General features: G+C 36.2%; 1 protein-coding gene across 1 annotated transcript in view; it reads left to right on the top strand.

Moving 5' to 3' along the window:
* Nucleotides 1-2002: 2002 nt before the first annotated feature.
* Nucleotides 2003-9842, top strand: part of LOC117122282 (protein FAM49B-like) — a 30493-nt gene continuing 22653 nt past the window's right edge. The window contains exon 1 of the mRNA XM_033267826.1: nucleotides 2003-2441. The gene's annotated coding sequence lies outside the window, so the exon portion shown is untranslated. The remainder of the gene's footprint in view (nucleotides 2442-9842) is intronic.

The following is a 9842-nucleotide window of genomic DNA, read 5'->3' as shown; positions in this document are numbered from 1 at the left end:
AAGAAAATACTAGGCCTAGGCTACCTCATTAAAATCAACAATGAATGGATGTAACATCTAGATGTTAGAGAGCGCCCTCATATTTTTAGAGGGAGAGAGATTATCAATCCTGAAATCTGTACTTCCGGTTTCTCTGGGACCTCGCGAGACGCGTTATGGTAGAAATTTAACCCGGAAATTGGTTGATTTTAAAATAATATTTACGATTATTGAATAATTATTTATGCAGTTTTTATTGCATTTTGTTTTTCATCTTGTTTTTGCTCTTATCGTCTGTTGGTTTGTTTCTGCATCCTTTGATAGCTGTCTCTTATACACATCTAGATGTGTATAAGAGACAGACCGTATACAGGGCACAGTCAAAGGTTTTGCAGTGCTCATCCTCTAGCAAATACCAGTATAATTATTTGTTCGAAAAGTTTGTCATTTATTTATTTATTATTACTGTATATTTAAATTATTTCATTGTTACCTAGTTTAATTTATATTTTAACTCCCTCTTAGTCAACAAAATAAAATTATGAAGAATCTATGTCCTTATTGCATGCCACTACGTGCTAACCCCTATTAAGGGGACACTTTCACTTTTTCTGATGTGTCCCGTTAATGGGTACCACTAATTCAGAAGACACCACCCCCTTAAGGGGACTCTTTTTTGCTCCGAATGTGTCTTAAATAGGGGTTGTACTGTATTAATTAAAACCTATGGTCTACCAGCCTCCCCCCACCCCTCTCTTATAGTATGCTAAGATTTCAGACTATTGCAACAAACAGGTAGAGTCACAATTTATTATAATGTAATTAATTTGTATTATGACTCTACCTGTTTGTTGCAATTTGAAATCTTAGTATAACTAGAGGGGGTCCTGTGTAGACCATGGCGGTATTAATTAATAAATACAGTAGATAAGGCACATTCGGAACCAAAAGTGTCCCCTTAGTGGGGTGTCTTCTGAACTTATGCATAATTGTTATGTTATCATCATTGTTATTATGATGATAACAGAGCAATTAATACAAAAATAGTGCTACTGTTATGCGCAGTGTGGTATTTGCGATCCGTTTCAACGGTTAAAATGTTTACACTAAATTTATACTGGGCCTCTTGTATGTCAATGATAACTACTTTATTATATAACCGAGTCCGCAAACATTGATATACATGCATGATATTATAATGCACAACTTCCGGAGTGAATGGACTGGGAAATGTCATTTATAATAAAGATGTTGATGACGATGATGATAGTAATAATAACGATCATAACGATGACAATTATATCAATACTAAATAAAAGTATTTGGGCATTTACATAGCGCCCTTTACTGGAGAGTACTATGAACTATGAAAAAGGTGAGTATTAAGAAGAGAGTATGATAACGATAACAATAATGATGAAAATTAAGATTACTAGGCCCTAAGTGCAGGCCTCTTGCCAGGTTCTTCCAAGGTGGAGAAGGGGGTCTGGGTGTGAGGTTCAGGGTCAAAGATCCGATGGGGTAGGCGAAATCCTGAAGCCATAGTTTTTTTGTGTTCCAGGAGTCAAAAAATGCTATATGTATTTTTGAAAAGGTAGCAAAAACATTCAGTCTGAGTCTGGGTGGGTCTGAAGTGCATTAGTTGGGTTGGAGGACTCGTTCGGAAAATTCGAAGGGGAATTCGTCAGAAAAGAGAGGTTTGCTAGAAAAGGGTTTGACGAACCATACACCACCCACCCCTCCCCCACCCCCGGCTACGGGCCTGTTAAGTGAACACTTAAAACCATTTGAAATGATAAATTGAAAATAGGCCTACACCACAAATAACCATTAACTTTATTTAGCAACAAAAGCAATTAGGCCTATCATCTTTTTAAAAGTGAAAAAGAAAAGAAAATACTAGGCCTAGGCTACCTCATTAAAATCAACAATGAATGGATGTAACATCTAGATGTTAGAGAGCGCCCTCATATTTTTAGAGGGAGAGAGATTATCAATCCTGAAATCTGTACTTCCGGTTTCTCTGGGACCTCGCGAGACGCGTTATGGTAGAAATTTAACCCGGAAATTGGTTGATTTTAAAATAATATTTACGATTATTGAATAATTATTTATGCAGTTTTTATTGCATTTTGTTTTTCATCTTGTTTTTGCTCTTATCGTCTGTTGGTTTGTTTCTGCATCCTTTGATAGAAGAGTAATTTTATTTTGATTTTGTTTACCAACCACCCCGACAGCAGCGACTGGACATTTTTTACATCAATATTAAACAAGTTCAACATTTGTTTGTGTGGTCATCGTCGTACGTAGTGGTTAGACTAGCCTACATTACATCATTCCATCTGAGCCCACGCCTTCGATTTCAGACTTACTTCACATACGGAAGGCCTAGAAAGGAGGCCTGGTATTTGACTAGTAAGATTCAGTATTCCGTATAAAGACTTCCAGTGTTTTTTTTTCCGGTAAGTTGATTTCAAAATAGGTTATGATGACTAGGCTAGAGTAGAGAGGGAGGGCCTAGGCTTAGCCAGCCACAGTGTCACCAGGGGGCACTAGGCCTAGGGGCTAGAACTGGCCTAGGTCTCGGCCTTAAGTACTGGAGTCTGTAAGCTAGGCCTAGTACTAGATCTAGGCCCTATCCTAGGCTAACTACTACTGTAGTACTACTGAATTACCAAACTAAAGTACTAGGTTACCAGACTTTCCAACCCCTGAAAATTCAGAGAATAGACGTGCCCTATGGACCGGTGAAGAAAATACGTCCCCACCCTATAGAATGAAATTTTTGAAAACCTTAATTTATATTCATACATGCGTTCTTTCAAGGTGTCACTCTCGGCAGCACTCGGAAAGTCTTTTGTACGCACAATGGAAAAATTGACAATGCAGAAATACTCAATTATTGGTACCATAAAGCCTCTACATAATGTAGCTATTTTTGATATTTTGGAGTTTTTTTCTGACAAAATTTAGGAGACCGGGAGATTCATGTAAATTCGGGAGACTCTGGATTGAATTGGGAGTGTTGGAACGTGGCTACAGTAATCTAGCCACATCATGCGCCAGTACAGCTTACCATACAACTATTAATTACAGTACAACAAGGCTAGCCGAGCCCTCTGTTTTGGTATTTTTTAATTATGCTAAATAAAAATGCCAAATTTCCACATAAAATTGTGCATAATTAAATGAAATTGATGGATTAATCCTACTATATTAATCTATGTTCTTGATGCCAATGAGGAACACAGTTTATTTTAGTAATACAGTAATCCACTTGTTGTAATCATTGGTTATTTTGTTTTCAGACAGTCATATAATAACTAATAATATAATATATGTTCCTTTTTTTTTTGCATCTGTTGTTTTTAGTGATGAAGTACTGTAAGAGCAGTTTACTGTTTTGGTTCATGCCTGTTCCTTGTTCCTGGCGAAATTGTATTTTATTTTGCTAAAGAAATACTGTATTTATTTGAATAAACATCCTGCTTTGAATAAGCGCCCCCTCGAATAAATGCCCTTCCTAGAGCCTCATTTGGAATAAATGCCTCACTCTCTAATAAGCGCCCCAGCCATTTATATTTTTCTTGAATAAACACCCCAGCCCCTAAATGTAAACAAATGTAATGAAAACAACATTTTATTTTGCTGAATAAATACTGTATTTATTCAAGGGACTTTCATAGGGTCTAGACCACATGAGCTCCACCCAGTGCGGATCCAGGAATTCGAAATAAAGGGGACCCAGTGAAGGTCGACCCACCTCAGCCCCACATGGTTGGAGCTGAGGTAAGAAAATTTATGATTATGGTACTTCTAGATGGTCGGAAATGGCACTCTCAGACTTAGATTTAAATATAATTTTTTTTTTTCTCAAATTTTTTTTATAATTAAAAAATATTTGAATTCGCCACTGCCAACATGGTTGGAGCTGAGGTAAGAAAATTTATGATTGGTACCTCTAGATGGCCGGAAATGGTCCTCTCACACTTAAATTCGAATAATTTTAATTTCTTTCTACCCTATTTTTTCATAATTTTAAAATATTTAGGGGGGGCTACAGGAACAGCTTCCTCCCTCCTTTGAATCTGACACTGATCTGGTTAATGAGTTTTTAACATTAAATTTTATTACTACACATAGTGATACCCATCAGCACTGACTTCTATGAGAAAATTGAAAATAAATCAGTAAAAACATGCAAAATTATGAATTTGCGTAGATGGGTTAATTTCTGGGAAATTCTTGCTTGCTTGCGGGAGTGCATGAGACCGTCCCAATTTCCGGGAGACTTCCGCGAGTTCAGGGATACTTGGGACCCATTGAGTATAATACCCCATTCAGACTAGCATCGCATTGCGATCGGTTGTAGCAATTGCGACACCCAACTTCACCCAATCGCAAAGTAAAATGTAAAGTTTGTTTGTGTTGGTCTGAATGCGTTCGTTGATTGCAATCGGGAGTAATCAGTTTTGGATTACCACCGATTACATCGCAACCGTTCGCAACAGAGTGTAGTCTGAATAGGGTATAAGTCTCATCGTAAGTTTATGAGTAGGACATTGATAATGATTTGCTTTTTTTAATAAAATCAATTGTAAATATAAGTGAAGTTGGAAATAGAAGCCCTGGTAGATTTATCTGGTTCATTTGGCTGTCTGTGCAGGTTAGAAGTATACCTGCTGCAACTTTGTACTGAGTAAGAGTTCTCTCATGCCTGTAGTAAATGCTACTGTACGCCCATGTCTCTAAAGGCTGCGTATTGAAGGCCTGCTGTACAGCGTTCATGCACAAAATGAGCAGACTCTGCTCTTTTCCTTTCTATACTCTTTAAATACAATTTAATTACTATACTCTTTGAGTATTTGCATGTAATGAATCCCAGTAAACATTTTTATTAAACAATTTCTGTTAGAACAAATCTCATAATGTAAGGGTTAAACTAACGAAAGAGTATGATGGCTTGGGCGAGACTTACTTATTTTATACCTTGTTCCGCGAACATACAGTATTTTTTTAAAGATCTTAGGAGGAGGGTGAAAAAAAAAATTTGTTTTTTATAGCAAATAGTTTTGCCAAAACATCCAGACGGAGGAAAAAAATTAAAATTAAATTTTCATGGTGATTGTAAACAGTGTAGTAATGGGATGGTTAAATGCATTAAATTTATATATTTAGGAAGAAATCTTATTTTTTGAGATTTCAAGCCATTTATATATACAGTAATTCGGAAGAAAACATATTTTTTTCTGAAATTTCCATTTTTTGTGGCGGCAGGTCCTCTAATTGGCCAAAGTTTTTATTTAATTTTTATTCGAAATCATCATTAGTGGTGGGTGGCAGGTTCACTAAACAAGGTATAAAACAAGTCAGGCCTTAACTGCATTCAATTTATACTGCAGAATGAATGCAGATAGTTCAGGTTGTTTAATGTTTTGTCATAGAAGGACGATTGATCCCATCAAAATGTGACTCTATCAATGAATCGTACCTTACTGTACTGTACCATAGATTCTCAATCTTATGATTATTCAAATAGAGTTTATAATATTTGATATGATTATTGGTATCTAACTGGGTGTTTCGAAAAATGTTAATACTGTACACGGTACTTCTATGCTGTGAATGGTGATGTACAGGTAGCTTTGAGCTTGAAAAATAAGCATATTTGCACTAAAGTAAACCATCATGTGGACACTTGTCCTTCACATAAACTTATTAATCTGTAGGCCTATAAATATAGTTCAGCATGAAAGGTCATCTGAACATTTCTATAGATTCTTAATGTAAATATTTATTCACAAACAATGAAAATAAGATTTAAGTTAAGTCTTGTTTTTGCATGTTTTTAGAGGAAGTCTTGGAGAAGAATTCTGCAATATAATTGTTTCTGCACATGTACCAGTATCACTTTTATTGTTGATTCTGACTGATTGTAGTAATACAGATATTTTATTTTGCCTTTAGAAAAATAGAGCCAGTTTAGATTTTAGACAAGACTTTTTTTATACCTTGTTTATCGAACCACCACCCGCCAATAATGGTAATTTCGAATAAAAATAAAATTTTAGTTTTGGTTTTGCGCAGCCACCACCACGAAAAAAATGGAAATTTCAGAAAAAAAATTAAAGTTTTCTTTATATTTATTACGCCCGCTGCTGCCTTGAGATTTACAAAAATAAGATATGTTCTGTATATTTCTTCTTAATTATATAAATTTAAGGCATTTAACCATCCCATTAGTACACTGTTTTTTTGGCAAGACTCTTTGGTAAATGAAAAACGAAAATTTTATTTTTATTTTTTTTCCACCCTTCCCTGACGGTCTTTAAAAAAATGAGTGTGCGAAGGTATAAAGAAAAGTCTTGCCGTGTGGTGTGTAACCTGTACCTCAAATTAATCTCAAGGTTTCATTTTTAATCTGAATGTCTTTAAATTTAAATTAGTTTCCGAAATCACACGTAAAATACTGTAGTACAACCGGACTGAAATTGAAAATTGTTGGGAGTGTGGAGTTGGTTGGCCAAAGATTGGAAGGTCGTTTTCACAAAACTACCTGTGTGCTACACTAATTACATCCATACATTTAGGTAGAAAAAAAAATATTCTGAAAAAACGTACAGCTACTGTAAGGGGTTACCAGCCAAAATTTACAGAAATTGTTCTGAATGTGCATGGAATGGCATGTTGTGAAACTAGCTACAGTTACCTACTTTACAGTACATGTAGCAAACCACTAGTTGACGTCATAATGTCAGGGGTGGATCCAGATGTGTCCAAAAGGGGGGGCCAAAAAGGGGACCTAAAGTTGGGCCGATTGAGACAACACTGTCCTAGGGGGTCCGGGGGCATGCCCTCCACAAAATTTTTGAGTTCTAGACGCCCGAAAATAACATTTGAGGCATTCTGGGCTTATATTTTTTTCCTTTTCTTTCTTTTTTTCTTTTTTTTCTCTTTTTCTTACCTCCCAAAAGGGGGGGGGGGGGGGGGGGCTGGGCCGGCCCCTTCCCCCTAAATCCGCCCCTGTAATGTTCCCATGCAGCAACCATGTATATTGACATAAATAATTTTACATATTGTAATGATACTTGCTGTACAGTGATACTCACTGGATCCAGTAATACTGCACAGTACAGTAGGTACTGTGCAGTACTGTTAATATGGTTCTCTTATGATAATCCAAAAATTAAGTATATAAGATGATGAAATAAACTTATGGATGAACTTACTGTATGAAGGCTTAGTCGTGCTGTAAGTGACGATATGACGATTGTGGGCACTGTGATGTTGGTTCTGATGAACCTTTTCTGTAACCTTTGCCAGGTGACCGCTTGTTATCCCAAGCGGGATGTGTGGGCACCGGTCTCCTTCAAAATGCTGTCGTACTGTATGCGGTAGCTCGTATGCACTTTGATCTCGGTTTATGTTATTGCGATGTAATGTTATTGCGACGTAATGTTTATGGCTTCCTTTATAATTATTCTGATGTTCCATTCAGTTTCCTTGCCTAGAATATTGACAGTTTTCCAATTAGGAATATGATTGTGTGTGGTCATTGTGGTCTGTGATGGCTGAGTTGTGAACGATGTTGGAGGCCGAGAGTCTGCTCAATCTGATGGATACCCCTTTGCAATGGTCTGTTGCTTCTTTTTTATGTTCATTGATGCATGAATGTTTTTAAGGTTCTTCCAGTTTCCCCAATGTACTGTACTACTGTATATGTAGAATCGCAGTTGCAGCAGTCCACTTTGTAAATGATACCACATCTTCTTTTCTGATTGTATCTTTTGGATGGACCAGGTGGTTTCTGAGTTTGTTTTGTGGAACAAAAAAAGTATTGATGTTAAAAGGCATCTCCTTCATTTCAGACGTGTTGGGGATGTATGGTATACTGTACAAATGCATCCTTTTGGTTTTTCACTGCCTTTTTACTAATAATACTGTACATTTTTTTTGTTTTCTTTTTTAACACTCTGTTCACCAATCAACTGGGGTACTTTCATATTGAAAGTACTGATCTTAATAAGGTGTGTATTTCTTTGTCTTTCTCACATTGAGTGGAGACAACATTCTCACACCTACAGTATCCACAAGGGTGCCAATGATGCTCAACTTGTGTTCCAGTGGGTGGCATGAGTGAAAGTGTTTTGGTTTGTGTGGGTTTTCTGTTGACTGAAGTTGTAAATTTTTTGTTAACTAATTAATGATATTATTATGAACAAGGAAGAGATGGTGTTGATGGACATGTGTTCTGTTGTGAATGCTGTGATACTGTACCATACACCATACTGGTGGCTAGCTGCCCCTGCCACTTTGAATCCGCCACTGCTGATCATCATCTTTATTATTATTATCACTTCTTATCATCATCCTTTACTTTTTTTTAAAATAAAAAATATTTAAAAGAGTATAAGAAAATGCAGAAAAGGCTTCAGCTCTCTGTAGGTGCAAATGGCGCTGCGAGAAGCTCCCTGAGACAAATAAGTGCATCTTAGATGGCATTATTATTATTACTACATCATTCCTCATCATCGTATTCTGCCAGTTGTGTTGTATTGTACTGTAATTTTAGGTCTTGTGTCATGAATACCGGTAAGCCAACCTTTGTTACTGTTTATAATGTCAATATGAGTTACTAGATTCCAAACTGAAAAGGAAGTACTATTAAATACAGCCGTGACTATTGCACTAATAAGGTAATTACACATGTAAACAATTTATATAGTAGGAAGTGTTGGTACTCAGCATTACCAATACAGCACTCTGGAATTCCCCTTAAATGTTCTTTGTATTATTTAAAAAAAAAAACAATCCAGCAAAATTCTTCAAAACTTTATTAATCTGAAAATGGAAGATATCCCAGCCTATTCCTTTTGACCCTTATAAATTTATAAATGTAATGTGGAAGAGTAGACTGATGTATCACACAATCTCAAAATCATTAATTACTTCCTATCTTGCAGATGAGTCATAAATATAGTAACACAATTTTTTTTTTATGTTTCACTCGACCGATAAAATTGATTTTGAAAAAGAAAATTGAATTTTTGGCCTGTTTAGTGTGGTCCCACCACTATGGAAAATCTGGGATGTTTGCTAAACAATGTCTTGCATATTTCAGCTCTCACTTCCTAAAATGTCCTTTGTAGACCTACAGTAATTGTGCAGACTATAGGGGTGTAGTTATGGTGGGCGGGGCCATCCAGCCTAGGATTTTTCCACCCAGTCTAAAGCAAATTTGATAGCCCTCCACCAACCTTTATTATTATTATTAACCCCCATGTCCATCTTTAAAACCCACTCTTATTATTTAGAGTTTACTGATGTTATCAACTACCCACCCTAAAAATGTTTAGCACCCACCCTTACAGTAGTTTTTAACAGTACAACCCTGATGATGTACTGACATACTGTAGTCTATTACTGATTTTGAGGAGGTTGCAGATATTTTAGTTTGTTGTTTCAGTTGCCTTGTTGAATTTGGTTCAGTGTATTTTTCCCGTTCCTTTGCCTGAATAAATATTGTTATGTATGATTGCAGATGCTGAAAGAACTTAACGATGCATTACGTTCTCTCCTCCTCTCATGCTCCATCAAGTTTAAGTACACTTTTATCTCAAGCCCAATCACACACTGACAAATACAATTAACACTGTACACTTCTTCAAAAAAGCAATCCACTTGGAATTGACTGAATCTCGATTGACATTGCAGTCTGCGCATATCTAATGTACTGTATACATTACTGTTCAGTTTTGGTTTGAATGTTTTATTCATTATATTTTTTGTTATTATTTGCATAACTTATATCAGCTGGAGATTGCTGTTCTTAATTTCATGAAATGTAGACCAACATTTACTGT

This window comes from Anneissia japonica, unplaced genomic scaffold, assembly GCF_011630105.1.
Source record: "Anneissia japonica isolate Jap-2015-1 unplaced genomic scaffold, ASM1163010v1 scaffold287708_len1499824_cov190, whole genome shotgun sequence".
Lineage (NCBI taxonomy): Eukaryota > Metazoa > Echinodermata > Crinoidea > Comatulida > Comatulidae > Anneissia > Anneissia japonica.
Note: the sequence above shows the minus strand (reverse complement) of the source record. Positions and strands in the feature narration are given on the sequence as shown.